Raw genomic sequence first — 18,713 nt, 5'->3', positions numbered from 1 at the left:
GTTAAAGGGTACTTAACTGGGGAAGAAATCAGTCAGAGGATAGCCTACACCATCTTCTGTTGTTTGTTGGCCCCAGAAGTCTGCATGCATTCAGGCAAGCATTCACATACATTAAAGTTTCGTTTTTCTTTTTTTAAAGAAACTTCGAGGAAGCAAGGTGAATAAAAAAAGAAATGGCAGTTTTAACTCTCTGACAGTCCATATGCAATAAAGTACTAAAGGGTCTTATTTAATGTGTATATGATACTGCTAAGAGTTTATGTAAGACACAAGCTATTTTCATTATAGCTATTTTTCATTGGAAAGGCAATGTCTTAAATCAAGGATTTGGCAGCCTTTGACTGCCAGGCAGAATCCAGCCCCGTTAGTGCCAAAAGAACTGAAGTTTGATTTAGCAACTGAATCCAGAATCCATAGCAAAGCTCAGCTGCAACCCCCACCCCTAGTTTGTGCTTCAAGTTACAGTTTGCATGGAGAATCAGAAGTGCAGCTGATCCTAGTCACATCATTCTTCAGGAAAGAGCCCCACTTCCATGATTTTCACATACTTGTAATAGCCCAGGTTACCCTGCTCAGAAATGCCATCGTTTCTACCTTTGAATTTTAATTTAAGCTTTTTCCTTGGAGTGTGAGCTCTGGAGACTTTGACTTAAGTCACATGTGTATCCGTGGCACTTATCCCTAGTTGGTGATGAATATCCAACAAATGTTTTACAAATATGTGTTTACATAGGTGTTTACCCCTTAGAACTCCCCTCTCCCAGCACCCATACCTTACCAGTTGGGTGCTACGGGAAATGGTTTTTCTTCATCTTTGGTAGTGCTGGGTTTTTTGTTTGTTTTGCTTTTGGGTTCTGTTTCTAATAGTGATTTTAAAATCACTCCCAAGGTAACAGTATACCGTAAGTAGATAAAGTTAGGCACCATATGAATGTATTGACAAGCCTGAAGTCCATGATCAACTCCTCTGATTCAAGGGTCAAAATTATAATCAGTGGATTTTAGGCATCACAGGATGAGATAAATGTCTGACATTGTAAATCTGGCTATGAACCCATTGTTAGAGAGCTCACAGGCCCCATGGGGATCCTACTACTATATTATTATACATTATAATAATATCTATTAGTCTGCTAAATAAATGGGCATAGTATCAAACTTCCTTCCAAAGTTGCATCTCTCTACTGTAGATGAGTGAGCTCTCAGACCTTGAGACAATTCTTTGTGCAGTGGATAGTGGTTTGCATAGAAACCTGCAAACTGGTCAAAGTGCGGAAAATGAGGATTAGTGGAGTGCTCAGCCACAAATGGGACTTTATACCACCACTTCTCAAGCCTCGGGAACCATCCCAGAAGATAGGGTGAACAAAATACCAAGATCAGAGGTGAGCATCAGAGTCAAAATCTGCCATTAAGTCACTCTAGTATGGAGTGGAAGAGGGAGGTCACAGCCACCTTTCCTTAGGAGCTCTTGACAGTTTATGGCTTCTGGAGGAGGGAAAGTCAGTTTTGGTTAAGGGTATGGATCTTTGTAGATTGACCAATCTCTGGTGGTTGGCCCTGCACTCATGATTATATGGGCTGCACAAATTGGCATTGATGGGTTTTATTTAAGGTGGCAGAGAGGTGCTAGAGAGGTAGGTGTAGTTCTGGAAGGAGCTGGAGGTGTGAATGGAGAGTAAATGGTACGTGGGGTCAAAATACATTGTAGGAAATTCTCAGTTGTTTCTTGAAAAATATATAATCACAAAAACACCTGTTGCGCATCCTTGGGGTTCCTTTCCTTGGGGTTCCTTTCCTGGGGGTTCCTTTCCTGGGGGTTCCTGTCTGAGAAATCCCAAAGCCTCTCTGCACCTGACTTGCGCTCAGTTCTTAGGCAAGTCTGAGAAAAATGTTCACATTGAGAGCTGCAAACTGTCAAATACTTCCCTTTTAATGTGGCAACAATTTCCACTTTCCCTCTAACACATAAAACGACTCCCCACCTAGACAGTTCCGGTCAGCTCCTCTGCCTTTCCTTTGTCCCTGCCTCCATGTTCTTGTGGTTGCCAACTAGCTTGACCTTCATTTAACTGAGCAACTAGGCCCACCACCGCCACCCGGGCCTCCCTCTTCTGTATGAATCAGTTGAGTGAGTAATGTGGCTTCTGGAAGCAAGGTTTGCTTTTCCTTTGCCTGATGCAGGCCCTAACTAACACTCCATCCCCAACTCCTTTCACAGCAATAGTTTTTGAAAGTTTGATGCTCATCGTTTGTCCTTCAAGCAGCCTGTGACCTGGGAATATGAGTATAGGTTCCCAAATTGGTGACCTGTGCAGTCTGTCATCCAAGCAGTCTCCCAGATGCTCCGGAAGTCCTTCGGGAACTGCATCCCGAGCTTCTAGGTACCTCTTCCTCACGCAGCAAACACTGCAGAATGTCCTGGGTTCATTTTAAAGCCCCTGCAAGCTGTTACAATGTTTAAAAGTTGGGGTGGTGGTGTGGTGGGAGGACATAAGTTCATGCTAAACTTTTCTCAGGTCCTAAAAGTCAGCAGATGTGATTAAATTGTTATCTCAAAAAAATAAAATTTAAAAAGTATTTGAGGTTGAAATTGCAAATTTCCTCTTTGCATGAAGGACTAATGAGAAATACTAATGGAATACCTGGTAACCAAAGGAATTCATAATTATGATGATTGAGCAAAATCACGTGGGCACTTGATTTTTTTTTAAAGGTGAGCAGATGTGAATTCCACAGATGAGAAATAGAAATACCCCTGAGAGTTTGAACCCTTTATAGGAGGAGAGTACAGTTCCCTGTTATCTTTCTTTTGGACAGGCTGGCTCCTTTTAGAAAAAACAAAACAAAACAAAACAAAAACAAACACAAAAAACAACTTTAAGTATTGAAAGAGCATTCCCTAACATATCTCTAAGCATGTTTTAGTACTTTGTTCAGTCCCAAAACATACAAAAGTCACAGGGAGGGCACTTAAAATACTGGGCTCTATCTGCTAATTGTTGGCCAGTTGATTCTAAATACATGCTTGAGTCTCTCTGGTGGCTGGAGCCCAGCCATTGCTAACTCCTGAGCCACAGATCTTTAAAATCTCCAGCTCGGTAAAGATAACAGTTACCTTCACCTAGGAATGGAAACCTCGCCCAGAAAAATCATTTGCTTGTTACCATGGAGTTGCTGGGTGTAGACTTGAGCTATTTTAGACAAACCCGGACCTCTAAGCTCAGTGTCTTGGTTTACCATTCATTGAGCTTCAAAGGATGTGCGAAACATGGGGGTATAAGTTAAGTTTAAACAGTATAGGATATGGATGTATGTTCTGATAGAGCTTGCATTCAAGCCTGGAGATGGGCTTCCAAACAACTGCCATGGTGAGGCAATGTGATGTACCAGATGTTAGGGAGAGGGAGTCCAGGGAAAAGATTTGATTTCCTTGTGTGTGTGTGTGTGTGTGTGTGTGTGTGTGTGTGTGTGTGTGTGTGTGAAAATGTGAACAAAAATGCCCCGAGAATCCCTGGTAGGCTTGGGGGAGTGACAGTGAGTAGATAACAGCTCTGGCTGCAAAGCGTGACAGGCTAGAAGAGGAGGTTACAAGGCTTTAACAGTCTGGACTAGAGCCTGCTCCAATCCGGTAGACGACATAGAGCAAGTACTTTAACTGGACACCATTAGAGAAGATGGTAGTGATATACTGAGGTGGCCTGAGTCAGGGACTCGAGTTCCAATTATGCCCCATCTCTTTGTCCAGCTTAGCTATCTTTCTTGTCTCTGGAATCCAGGTTTCACATTTCAGCATGGCCTGTCCATCTCAGCTCACCTCCATGACTTCTCTCAGGACCAAAGCCTGGGTGGCATCTTTGCTACTTCTCCTGTCCTCACATAAGCTATTCCTGTATCACGCAATACCCTCTCCCCAGCCTCTTTCCTGAAGAGGACTTTTGGCTAGTACACAATGAGTAATTAACTACAGTATTTCCTATTTACCTGAGCACACCTCAGTCATCTCCACAAGACTGTCAGCTTCTCTGAGACAAGAAAGGGATCCTAGAGTGGCATTAGATACAGACTTAATGATTCAGTAAGTACTGAATGATTAAATATATTTCAGATGGAGACCTCACAGAACCCAGTGTAATTGTTGATGGTGGCATGAAGTGATGTGTTAGTTTCTTTGTGGCAGAACAGCTTAAAGGAGGAAGCGCTTATGTTTGCTCAGTTTCCTCATGATGGGGAGGCAGGCAGTAGGCGTGGCAGACAGGTGCTCACACTGGGTCCACATAAGAAAGCAGGGATAGGGCATTGCCAAGACTCAGTTCCATTTCTCTTTTCCATGAAGTTGGGCCCAAGCTCCTAGGATAGTGCTCCTTGCATTCATTCAGGGTGGCTCCTCCCTGCTTAATTTAAGCTCTTTGGAAATGCCCCTGTAGACATACCCTCCCAGGTGTGTTTCTGTGGTGAATTTAATCCAGGCAAGCTGATGATACATGCCATCCCAGGGTTGAAGGAGAAAGCTGTGGCTTTTAGTCTGGACAATGACCCTAGATTGTTTTGTTTCTATGGAGGTACCTTTGCTTTGTCTCTGTTTCTTTTGAAAAAGGGTGGGTAGAGGGTCTCGTCATGGAGTCCAGGTTGGCTGCAAACCCTACATCCTTCTCTCTCAGCTAAAGCAATACTGGAGTTTAAGCCATGAGCCACCGCTCACACCCCTTCACCTGCAAGCACCCTTGCTTTCCCTCTTGTAATCCTTTCTGTGAGGCAACCAGACTAATCTTTTACAAATGTTAATACAACTCTGGCCCCTGATCTGCCCAGGTCAAGAGCTCCCTGGAGACTGCTAGCTTATCAGTTTCAAATTTGGTTCAAACTTCCTAGCAGGATCTGTCCCCTGTTGATTTGTCCATTTTTCTACCCCTCTACCTTTGATGCCCTGTCCCCCTCCAATAGCAAATGACTATAGCTTCTTGAATACTTGCTCTCTGTCCTCCAAGTCCTTTCCCCTTCTTTGCTGGTCTCTTACTTCGACACTGAATTTACTTGCCTAGCTGCCTTTGATATACTGTAGGGCTATGTCTCATGAAATAGCAACTTCTTGGAGTAAGCACAGGATGGTAGTGGGACTTCTGTACCGAACGAGGAAGCTACTGGCCTAGGTAGGAGTAAGAATGTGTGTTGTAATTTTAACCTAGGGCATGTTGAACTCTTGACAGGTAGGGAGATCTGTGGTCCTCTCCAGGCACAAGGTTCTTCTGTCTTCCATCTCTCCATGGATTGACACTCTTAAAGCAGAGCCAACCACTATTTTCAGTCCAGCCAGATAGCTGTCAGCCTCCCAGTACCCATCAGTGCAAATCTAGCTGCACATGGCAGTGCACACGAACAGTTCCAGACAATTAGATGGCTGAGACAGAGAGCACTTGAACAAAGGACAGCACAGACACTGTCTCAAACAGCAACTATAGCACCTATGCAAATTCACACCCTATGGAGAAAAGAAAGTCAGCCAAGCTAAATTTCTAGCCTCTGACTGGAAATGTAGACTGCACTAGGGCAAAATAGACTGGTTTTTCTCTATCACCCTGAAGTGCAGCAGTTGTAGTCCAAGGAAATTGAAGCTAGTATACGCTTCCTCATCCCTGCAACCCATATAGCAAAAGGGGATGAATTCCAGTCCTCCTCACCTTCTGCCCAATCCAAGCAAATCTCTATGTGCCTTAATCTGGTCCCGAGCAAAGGAATACTCTATCTTTTCCTTTAGGTGTGTATGTCAAAGAAGAACTGCCTTTTGCTGTTAGAAACGGAATTAATAACTTCTGTTTTCTATGAAGGCTTTCTTGGGAGCATCAGAAACAAATATATCCATTTCCTTCAGCAAATCTATTTCTGATATATATATATATATATATATATATATATATATATATATATAATTTTCCACTTTTTAATACCAAGAGGTATAATGGAATGGAAGCAGAAATCACTCGCCCTATAGAGGACAGTCCTCGTACAGTATGTTTCTGTACATACATACAAATATATTCATTCTGCTGGTTATTGCTTCAGCATAAATGAAGGTCCCTTCTTCCCTCCCTCCCTCCTTCCTTCCTTCCTTTCCCCTTCCTTCCTTCCTTCCTTCCTTCCTTCCTTCCTTCCTTCCTTCCTTCCTTCCTTCCTTCCTTCCTTCCTTCCTCCCATCTTAATTTCTTCATTTCTTCCTTTCTTCCTTTTTTGTTTTCAGGATTTTTTTTGTCCCTCAATGCTGGGAATGGAACCAAAGGAATCACTTCCTCTTACTACGGAAGGGCTCTTGCACACAACTACACCCCCAGGCTAAAACCGCGTTCTTTCATTCAAGAAGACTCACAGAGGTCATGTGCAGTGGGAGGACTCCACATGTGACGTGCAAGCAGAAGGATGACTGAGCAGTAAGGAGGGAGAAGGTGATAAGAGCAAAGTCTAATGTCTCTAAAAGTGTCATAGGGAAAATGCCTAGTTTGTATGCTAGCCTAAAGTGCATTTCAGCAGCTCTGGCTAAGCAGAGCAGCTACATTTGCTTTCCAGCACCCATGCCTGATGTAAGTCCAGGTCTAGGATCTGAAATCCTCTTCTGAATTCTGAGGATACTTGCACGAGTGTACATACCCACCTCACAGAAGTGTATATATACTCATAATTTAAAACAATAAAAATGAATCTGCAAATTAAATTTTAGGGACCAGCGACATGGCTCAGTGGGCAAAGGCACTTGGTGCTGAGCTTAATTACCTGAGTCCAAACCTCATACCGTGGAAGGAGAGGACTGACTCCCAAGGTCTGTCCTCTGACCTCTGCACACGAACCATGGAATCCTCCCATGCATACACTCTGACACAGAAATGAATGAGTAAAAATGTAAATGGATTAAAAAGGAAAAAGGCCAGCAAGATGGCTCATCAGATAAAGGCACTTGGCACTAAGATGGGTGACCTGAATTTGATCCCTGGAACCTTAAAGCCATGGCTTCAACTTGTTCTCTGAACTCCACACATACATCACGGACTTCACACACAAATACACACACAGAAACAGATACTGTCACACATACAATAAATAAATAAATAAATAAATAAATAAATAAATAAATAAATAAATGTTATAAAATCTAAAAAGATCATATATATATATATATATATATATATATATATATATATATCCACAATTATATGGTATATATTGTTTTATATGTAAACGTATATGTGATTACATATGTTTTATGTAGCAATTTAAATTGTTTTCTTGGGTAGGAACTGTGTAAATAAGTAGATAGGCATACTGTCTGAAATGAAAACATCCTTTGGATAACTAAATTAACAAAAATAGTTACAAGACATTTCTTGCCGTTAGTAGATATGTACTGAAAAAGCAGTATTCATGTTTTCCTGGTAGGACTATATACTGAATAGAAATTAGTCCAAAAATACGGGGCACAATGAAGGAGCTAGAGAAAGTACCCAGGGAGCTGAATGGGACTGAAGCCCCATACGAGGAACAACAATATGAACTAACCAGTACCCCCAGAGCTCCCAGGGACTAAACCACCAACCAAAGAGTACACATGGTGGGACTCATGGCTCCAGCTGCATATGTAGCAGAGGATGGCCTAGTCGGTCATCAATGGGAGGAGAGACCCTTGGTGCTGTAAAGGTCCTATACCCCAGTATTGGGGAATGCCTGGGCCAGGAAGTGGGAGTGGGTGTGTTGGGGAGCAGGGGGAGAGGGGAGAAGGGACAGGACAGGGGATTTTTGGAGGGGAAACTAGAAAAGGGGATAACATTTGAAATGTAAATAAAGAAAATATCTAATAAAAATGAAATAAAAAAAGAAATTAGTCCCAAAATAAAGGCCTGTTTAATAATATGGGTCTGAAAAAATGTTTAAATTTTTACATACTTGATTGTATAAGTCCATTTTGAAAATTATGTAGTAGTAAAGCAAAGATTCTCACAATCATATGTGTTTAATGATATTTAATGGGACACTTGTGCTGGTTATCTTTATTTTTTTCAACTTGACATACGCTAGAGTCTTTGAGAAAGACTGTCAATTGAGGAGATGCCTGTATACAATTAGCTTATAGGCAATCTATAGGCAAGCCTGTGGAGCACTTTCTTAATTAAGATTGATGCAGGAGAGCCCAGCCCACTGTGGGTGGTGCCACCCCTGGGCAGGTGGTCCTGAGTCACATAAGAAAGCAAGCTGAGCAAGCCATGGAGAGAAAGATGTTAAGAAACATCCTTCCATGGCTTTTCCTTCAGTTCCTATCTTTAGGTTGCTTCCTGTCTTGAATTCCTGCCCTGTTTTCCATTCATGAGGCCAAGAATGTAAGTCAAGTAAACCCTTTTCTACCCAAGTTCCATTGGATCATGGTGTTTTATCATTGGGATTGGGTTATAAAACCTAACTTTGAGACAGCTTTAATATATATATATATATACAAAAAGTAAATCATTTGGTAGCCATGAATTAATTTATATATTATGGAATGTATACTAAGAAATGTCTTTTTTCTCTATGCTTTTGAAAATTATTTTTATTAGCATATGTTTTTTGTATAAAGCAACACAATTTATGACTTTTTGTTGAAGTATGTTATATATTTTGACTAAATTCACTCCCTGGCACCCTCTTCTGTTTCTTTCCCTGTCTACATCCCAAACACTATCCTTTCTACTTTGAAGTCGTATAGGGAAGAGCATATGTAGGGTAAATGAACATATATGTACATATATGCACATATATGCTCTAGATTGCGCATACAGCAAAAAAATCTGTCTGACTTATTTTCTAACCACAACAAAAAGATGTTGAAAAAAAAAACACTATTAGGAATAACAGTAACTTCTTAGAACAATCCATAACTGGTGGATTAATTACTTTTCTGGTGCTCTACTAAAACACTCTGGCCAAGGCAACCTGTGGAAGAAAATTTTATTTTGGCTTAGAATTCCAGAAGGGTGAGAGTCTATGAAGGCAGAAGGCGTAGAACCAAGCAGCAGACATGGGAGCATCAACAGAAAGCCAAGAACTCACATCTTGAAATACAACAAGGAAGTGGAGACAGCAAACTGGAAATGGCCCGAGTGTTTCATCTCCAAGTGTACCCATACTTCCTCCAGCAAGCTGCATTCCCCCCCCCCTCTGGAAATGACACCAACTGGTGACCAAGTGGTCAACTGCTGGGGATGCTAATTGGGGGGCATTTCTCATTCGAGCCACTCCAGTGGGTATTCTTATTATAGACTGAAGGCACATACATTGAGGGCAAGTCCCAAGAATGTAGATTTCAGTATACTCTGCTGTTGCAATTCAGTAGCACTGTGAATCCTGGGGGCCTAAATTTGATGATCCAACTAATATACCAGAAAGCCCTTTCTGCCTAGAATAAGTAGCAGAGACTTGTAAGTTCTGGCTCCACATGGTGGATTTGCCCCTTCCTATGAAATGTGAAGAGGACCCCTTGGACATGCATTTCTTTCTTTTGGGCAGACACCATGCTTTATCGGCCCTTTGCTTCCTCTCAGCTCACTGAAGGGAGACTCCCAACATAAACATTTTTCTGGATGCTTTTAGGGGGAATCTCATGTGTGCTCATGAATAAATACTGACAATTTGTTTATACATTGCTTTTGTGTCTTCTCTTTTTCCTATTCTTCTGGTCCAGCTTATATCCTCTGAGGGCTGTTGGGTGATCTAAGCATAGCTATATTTCCCAGGCATAGTTGACACTTGAATTGTATAGTGTTGCATTTGGAAAATATTGTGCTACATTGACTGAGAATCAGCTGCTTCCCACTGGCTCCTGCAATCCACAGTGGAGACCACAGCCAACCCTAAGCTCCTGGTAATAGTGTTTTCTAGATATGACAAAAGAGGGTTGGTTATTGTGAACTAAAATGTGCTCAGAGAAAATACACATTGTAGCCTTGCTGCCTTGTAGCCAAGGACAATTATGAAGAGTACACAATTCACAAGACATGGTTAGCTGAGAAAATAAAGAGACTGAAATCCAGCCAGTGTCTCCCTGCCGTGTAGTATAGATATAATGTTGAATCTGTCCCAGAGGAAGTGATGGCTACTCATTTTAAGTTCACCTACCTTAAAGGCATTGCCCCAGCTAAGCTTTGGGGATACCTAGGATAGGTATAGGGACCATTTAGATTAGCAATGACTCTACCTGTTTCATGTGTTGCCCTGAAACAATGTGAACTTTTTAAAGTCCACACCGCAATGAGAACTCCATCACTTTATTCGTGGTAGTCTCCCCAGCCAATAGCATAGAATCTCCAACAAACTCGGGGCTGAGAATTTGTTGATTGAAAATTATGAATGGAATAGTAGAGGCTCAAGGCAGACATGTATATGCTCTAAGGATAACATTTTTATACAGGAAAAATCCCTCTTTTCCTTTAACAACAACTTCTTTTGGACCAATAAGGCCAAGATACTGAACCTATGAGGCTATGTCAAGAGAGAAATTCAAGGAAAAAAACACTAGCCTCTGTTCAGCCAGGCCTTTCCCTTCCTGTAGTGCCAAAAGCTTTCTTCCTGGGCCAAGTGTGTATACCTGTCTCTTTCTTCCTTTAGGATAAATGATCTCCCAGGAGCTCCTGAAAACTTCAATACAAATACTCTTCTGCCAGGCTTGCCTAACCTGTTTCTAGCCATGCCTGGGCATGTGTGAATGCCAGCATTGACCCAGCTTCCTTTCTAGTAAAGTCCCTCCCTCCCCCCAACAATACATGCGCACACAGCTACGTTGACTACTTCCCTAACCCGGGCCAGGCACACACATGTCTGTTCACGCAGAGCTACAGCCACCCACTTCACCATTCATGTGCATGCCATCTCACAGAGCTATAGGAGCAAGCATGCAGGTGCATGTTCACAGACACGCCAAGCACATGCCCACGCAGAAACACATGCCCAGAACATCTTTCGAACACACTCATAATCAGATGTAGTCTTTTGCCAAGGAACTTGATTTCATTGTTCAGTCCTGTACTTTGGGCTGAACTCCCCACCAAACTAAATTCACACACAGGACCATGGTAATGTGGGGAATTCTAATCCACTTCAGTTATCCTGGGAGTGTATTATGTAAGCTTGGGCCTTTCCCTCTCCTTCTACCAACTCTCTTCCCTGGCTAATAGTGTGTGTGTTCCCAAGGTTCTCTGCTTTCTGGTTGAAGTTGCAGTCAGAAATTTGTCATTAAATCTCAAGTATCTCTCAGCCTAGGCAGACAGATGCGCCCTGGCCTTGGTGATACATGAAATCAGAAAGCAGCTGCAAGACAAGGACGAGGTATAATGAGCTTGCTGAAAGCAAGAAAGTGCTGCTTCTCCGGTTCTGGGGGCGAGCTGTTGAAAGCAGTACCACCTTAAACTAGGCCTTGAAGGATGTGGGGATGTGGCTATGCCAGGCCAAAGGTAGTAAATTCCAGAAAGGAAGGAGGTTTGCTGAAGTTCAAATTAGGACAGAGGGATGAATACAGAAACTGTTCAGGGGTTTGCAGCAAGGGGACTGTTACCATGGTAAGCTTGTGGAAGGTCATGTAGCCCTGTGAAGAAGTTGGTTTTTTGTTTTAGAAACCTGGGGAAGCAAAATAGGCATTGCTGGACTTCAGGTAAGACTACAAACTAGAAACTGCCTCTATGTGAGGCAAAGGAGAAGTCTGAGAGAAAACAGTCTTTCTCCCTGAAAGAAGAAAAGGAAGATCTGTGGAAATCCTCCAAGAAAGCAAACAGATATAGAACAAGAGAACTGCTTCATGAAAAGTCCATTGACAAAAGTAATGGCCAAAGCCAGGGAGGCCTGTTAGCAGCTTATGCAGGAGCCCTGGCAGCAAATGATGGCAGAGTGGGTGGGACACATGGAGCCCGAAAGAGAAAGCACTGAGATTTCAAGGGTGTGTGGGAGGCAGGCCACAGCAAGAGACAAGACTGGAAGGGAAGACCCAGGGTGGACATGGCAAGGTCTGGAGAAGCCCTGGAAGGCATTTGTATAAGACAGCTGGCATGGCATTGGCCTTTTCCCATGATGGCTGTGACTGCAGTGTAGAAGAGAGAGTAGGGAGGGGACGTAGAGAAGCAGGGCAGGAAGATATTGCAATCATTATGCAAGATGCACTGGAGGCCTAGGTGGTGCCCGTGGAAATTGGTGCAAGAGATTCTGTACAGGGGATCGGGATGGCATTTGATGGCAAGTACATTGTGAAAGGTAAGGGTAGGCTAGTCCGTGTCACTGAGAGCTAGTGGTTGGTCACCTATCTGGCTCAATGGGATGGGGCTGAAGGGATCACATTCCCCCAGGGAGTAAAGATTCTTGTTCCTTACTCATAGGAAGAACATGGACTCCTGAGGAGACTGAAACACGCTTGTCTGCCCAGAGGACATTGAGTGTCCACTGAGCTAATGTTTCTCCTCGTCCTTCCATTGCTTACATCACTGCCTTCCCAGTACAGTGAAAACCACTGCCTCCTAAACACAAGCTTAGGGCTCAGAAGGAAAGCAATGATGATGACAAAGATCTATACATACTTTCCTTTGCTTTCAGTACCAAAACCCCTTTTCAAGCAGGTGAGAAATCAGTTATTTTCCCCAATGGAAAAATGAGGCGTAACAAGCCTCAGCTAGGTCACTTGATGGCCTGGTCATCTGATTCAGACAGGGTCACTCCGAGTGCATGCTCTATCAACTCAATTAGTGTGGCTCTGCAACTCAGCTGCACACTCTAATCATGTGGTGAGTGGTCACTCTTTTAACACAGCTTGACTGAGGTATGATTCACACCATACAATTTTCCCATTTAAACTGTCTAGTTTGGGGACACTCATATATTCTCAGATCGGTGCAGCCATCACCACAGTCCATGTGAGAGCACTTTGCCTCCTCCAAAAGGAATACTAACTAGTTCTCACTGCACTAGTAACATCCTCTCCTAGCCCTCTCTCAGAACTCACTCACTAGTTAAATTCCTGCCTGTCTGCAAGAAATGAACAAGAAGACAGAAGTTCCTCAGTACCCATTCACCAACTAATTCTCCTGATGACACAAGCTTCTGAGAAAAGGAGGTCCGACTAGAACTTTCAAGGCTTGGAGCTCCCTTTGTGATAGTCACAACCCGGAACCAAGATGACAAAGAGATTGTCAGTGCCCTCCAAAGGGATTGCTTCCACATGCTGTCACATTTCCTAGAACGATGCCATTAACGTTTCCTTCACGCGAATCTGGTCAGACTCTGGGTGTTAAAGAGTTCCTTCTGCAAAGGCAATGCTTTGTGGTAGAGAGGAAGTTGACAGGCAGAGAGAACCAGGTGGAGACAAAAGTTGGAATTTGGCAAAATGTGTAGGGAGGGAAAATTGGCAGGGAGAAGTGTTTGCTTCTTTCAGCCCCTGTGTGCCCTCAGGCAGTTCCTCCACTTTCCTGCATTGCTAGAGAGTGAGACATGTTCTGCCTCTGCTGGTAGGGGATTCTGGGAGTGGAGACAGGAGATGGGGGTGGAGGGTGATGAGGGAGGTCAAAAAGACACATCCTGGATTTCATCATCCCACCCCAGGAGAACCCTCTGTGTTTGGCAGGACTCAGTGCCTGGAGTTTTACAGCTGAGGATGCTAAGAATGTTGCCAGCAGTATGTTCACAGCAAAACCACGTTGAATCCCTTGCTAATCATGAATTCTCCATCCACTTCATATTGCTTCCAGGCTGTTTCTCCGGTGACGGTCTTCTCAATGTATTTCAAGATAACTGCCACACCTTTGAAATGTCAGCCATTGCATTTTCAATATGTGCTTTGTAGTTTAACTATGAACGCACAAAGTGGATTTGTATATACACATTACAATTTTGACCTTGAAATTCGTTGGAGACATAATTTTCTGTAGTTACATATGAGGAAACAATGGTGGCTGGGTGATTTGTCTGGACACATACCACTGGTTTGCAGCAGAGAAAGTACTAGAACTGGGGTCTTCTGAAGATATACTTTTTCTGAGATTTATATCCAATATATATATATATATATATATATATACATATATATATATGTAATATTCTGAGATGAATTGGATTTATCTTTCTTTCTTTCTTTCTTTCTTTCTTTCTTTCTTTCTTTCTTTCTTTCTTTCTTTCTTTTTTTTTTTTTTTTTGAGACAGGGTTTCTCTCTATAGTCCTGGCTGTCCTAGAATTCACTTTGTAGACCAGGCTGTCCTCGAACTCAGAAATCCGCCTGCCTCTGCCTCCCGAGTGCTGAGATTAAAGGTGTGCACAACCATGCCCAGCTGGATTTATTTTCAAATGTCTCCAATTCCAACTATTAACAAGGATAAAGAGCAGAACATATTAGCAAGACTCAGGAACCTGTTGAGCTAAAAATAATACATTTGCAAATGTTGTTCATAAACCCTATTTAACAAAAAAAACATCATACCAACCTCCAGTTCCCCCATTCAACTCCTCCTGGATCCTCCCTCAATGTGAACCCTATCATATTTACGTCTAGTTAAAAACATTACCAATGAGTCCAGTTAGGGCTGCCCATAACCACATGATATAGGGATAGCCACTGTAACATGGCCACCCTATAAGTGGCCACAACCATAAAGAAAACCAATTCTTCATCCTTAAGTAGCCCCCAACCTGCTCCTCAGGTAAGGACCCTAGTCCTCCCTCCATGTCCATTCTGGACATTTTAACTGGCTTACTCCTGTGCAGGTCTTCTGCTCATTATAAACATGGCTGGGGGTTCGTGGGTACAATAACCATGCTATGTCCAGAAGAAATGAATTTCACAATGTTTCATAGCATCCTCTGGCTCTTCCATCTTTTTCAACTCTCTTCTGAGATGTTTTTTAAGCAATGAGAGATGAGCACTCACAGTCATTTATTTTCAATATGTTAAGCAGTTTTGAGTCACTTTATTAATTGGTACCCATTGGGAAAAAAGGCTTATCTGATCAGTTGAGAGTAGCACAAATCTATGGGTATTAATATAAATATTTAGAGGACAGTTTGACAACATGACCATTTAGCAAGGCAATAGTGGGTTCACTGCTAGTGCCTGTGATCTCTCTAGCCATGGGATTTTGATCAGGTTTACAACACCAAGCATAAATTTTTCCTTGGAACAACCTTCAAATCCAACCAGAAAGCAGAAATTCTTTTAGTCTCAGAACAGTCATGAGCCTATTACACCAGTGCACATACGTTGACTGGCAGGTCAGTATTGTACCATGCATGACCCAGTCCTTCATTACTGATGTTTTCTCATCCCCCCTTCTGCCTCCTCCCCATGGCCTGCCTAGCATCTTCTAGCACTATGAAAGCTAGCCAGCAGAGAAGAGTTTCTTGGTCAGTTTCATTCCTTCATGTTTTATAACCAACATCTGTAGTATCTTACCACTTAGATATAGTAGGCAACCAAGAGCAGTGGTAATAGCCTTCATTGTTTATGGTCTTAAGGGGCTCCAGACCAATACGTTTCAGGTATATATCCCATGTCTGTGATTTGTTTTATTACCCCTTGTATTCTGGGGGCATCAATGCCCACCCACCATCACAGAGCACATCTGCTCAAACCCTTATTTATTTATTTATTTATTTATTTACTCATTTATTTACGAAACTCCATTCTTAAACATTTTTAATTAATTTACGAAATAGTGGGTCTCCATTGGGATTTTTCATACGTCCTTAGTTTGGGTTAATCTAGAACTTTCTCCCTACTATCTCCCTACCCCAATCTCCACTTATACTTTTAATCCCCAATATTACCCCTTTCTCTTTTTTTCTTTTTTATTAGATGTTTTCTTTATTTACATTGCAAATTTTATCCCCTTTCTTCATTTCCCCTCAGAACCCCCCCACCCCTTTCATATAATGTATTCTTCTATCTCTTCCCTCAATATGGCCCCTTCCTCTCCCCCTATTATGGGCTCTGGCTTCCTGATTTCTAAACATACACAGGTTCAACATACAAATCTAAAAATCTGAAGCTAAGATCCACACATGAAAGAGAGCACATGATGGTTTATCTTTCTGGGTCAGGTTATCTCAGTATAACATTTTCCAGTCCCACCCATTTTTTTCTGAAAAGATTAAAATCATATTTTTCTTTACAACTGAATACATCTTACTGTATCTATACATTTTCATTATCTGCCACTGAGTTGATAGACACCTAGAATGATTCTATATTCTAGCTGTTGTGAATAGAAAAGCAATGTACACGAATGTGCACGTCTCTGGAGTTGAGATACAGAGTCCTTTGGAGATATGCCAAGGAATATCTGGGTTAAATGATGGTGGTTGCCGCAGAGCTTTTTGGTCCCTGTCTTCATGGAAAGGGTCTCTGGTTGCAGGTGGACAAGGAGTCAGTGAATGAATGACAGACAGAATCACATGAGAGATTATGTAGAATCTGAATGTATTTTCATAAAGTGTACAACAGTCTTATATAATACAGAAAACAAAGGGGTAGGATGTCATGGCAGGCAAAGTGCATTGAAGTTACCTTACACAAAACAAAGGAATGACTTCAAAAGGACTTACTGGAACCAGGTAATATTTACAGTAAAGATAAAACAGCCCTGCCTAGGGTCAGCTAATCACAGGTAAGGATTTCACACCCTAGTCACAATTTGTGCTACTCCTTTGAGCCTTGTGAAAGCTAACACCAGGGGGTTCTGCTCTAGCAAACCTTCTCATGAATAATGCAATACCACAACCCCCCTATTTCCCAGGCCTTGATAAATTCTTGTATGAGTGTAACTTGGCTGTTCTTTTAAGTATCTGTGGGTAATTTCCATTTGTCAGAAGAATTCACCAACTTGATTCTAATATGCAATATAGCCTGCTATACCTGGCTGTAGTGAAGATTCCTGTCTCAGTGAGATTCCCTAACTCTTACATGGTAAAGCCACCTATTAGCTAGGCCATTGTGTATTTCCTTGTTTGGATGAGACTGGCTACTGTCCCAAGTAAACACTCTGCAGACCAGCCCTGAGCTATTCCGGCTCCATTCTCTGTAATGCCTAATTAGTTTCACCTTCTCTACTAGAAGTAAATTTGAATGTTACTGAATAGGTAACATTCTTACTGAATTCCTACTGAATTCCAAGTTTTTTGGCTTCAAGGATTTTCTGGGATGTTGGAACACTGGCGAAGGCTTAGCTATGTCAGAATTCAATCTTTAAAGGCACTTATAATAAAATAATACTAAAAGAGAGCACATGGATCCATACACCAGACTAACGCAGGGATAGGGTATGAGTATATGGGTTATGAGAATGCCTGGTTCCAGGAGGTTGAGTTTCCTTGAAACAACCTGCCTCATGAGTGCTTCCAGGCCTTTCGGCCTGCCAAGCAGATTTCACTGGAGTGTGCGTAGCAGGTGGCTATTCTAATTTGTAGTCCCAACTATATTAGATGAAATTTCTCCTTTTCTGACATCCTTGCCTGCATTTCTTGTCATCTCTATTCCTGATAATAGCTGTTCTGACTGGGATGAAGTAGGATCTCTAAGTAGTTTTAACTCGAATTTTCATGGTGGCTAGTGATGTTCAATAGTTTTTAAAATGCATATTAGACAGATATTTGTATTTCTTCTTTTCAGAACTCTCTGTTCAGGTGCATAACCTAGTTTTGATTATGTTGTCTTTTTGTTCAGTTTCTTAAGTTCAATTAAAGCAAAGAATTGCATTGGAGTTTTGATGGTGATTGTATTAAATTAGCAAATTAGTTTAGGTAGGCTGTTAATTCTACCAATCTATTAGTACAAGAGGTCTTTCCATGATAGGTGAGCAGACATTTGAAAGGTGAAGCATTATGATGTCACCAGTGCTACCCAGGTGAGAGTAATGACTCTAGAAATATCAGTGTGTCTTTTTCCTTCCATTTCTGAATAACTGTATACCTAAGTCATCAGTGATCGGGAGCGAGGGCCATGGAAGGCAACACAGAGAACTAAGCCAGTGTCTCCTTGGAAATCCCTGAGAGAGACCAGACAGCAAGCAGCAGACAGGGGACTGGAATCTGTGTATTGGAAGGGGAGAGTGCATGTGTGGGCTTGTAGAGGCTGAAGAAGGTGACAATCTTGTCCATACTTGAGGGAGGAAAGCATCCCCAAAGAGCATCCTGTTTTGGTGTGAGAATACAAGCAGGATAAAGGAGTGAAGTGGAAATTTCTGGTTTCTTTGAAGACTCAGTTGTACTGTGTGATTTTTTTTTTCTAGAAGCTGTTTTATGAGAGGATGTTTTGCTGAAGCAGACACTTGAGAGGAGGTAATGCTTGGAAAGAGTCTAAGTAGAATGCAATAGACACTGAACAATACTGTTGCATTGGTTTGCCTTGTAATGCTTTGCTGGTCTTCATTGATCTTTGTTTGTCGTGGCTTCATAGAGAAAATAAAATTCCAAAGAACTTCTGGTGGTATTGTGGCTGCTTCTGGATTGAGCAACTGCTACTGATTCATGTTTGGTGTTTGCTGATTGGACTGGACTGCTACTACTGATCTGTGTTTGGAATCTCCCCAAAGAACTACTTCTAAACAGTTCCACATATCCTTTGTCCTATTAAACATCTTCTTCCACTACCTCTGGTCAGTGGGCAGTTGGGAAGTTGAACCATTTGGGAGATTGAAAGAGAGAGACATGGCCCCCAGTTGAGGCATAGGGCCACCTA

Source organism: Mus caroli, unplaced genomic scaffold (assembly GCF_978045245.1).
Source record: "Mus caroli unplaced genomic scaffold, Mus_caroli_1 scaffold_5, whole genome shotgun sequence".
NCBI classification, from domain to species: domain Eukaryota; kingdom Metazoa; phylum Chordata; class Mammalia; order Rodentia; family Muridae; genus Mus; species Mus caroli.
This window is presented reverse-complemented; position numbering follows the sequence as displayed.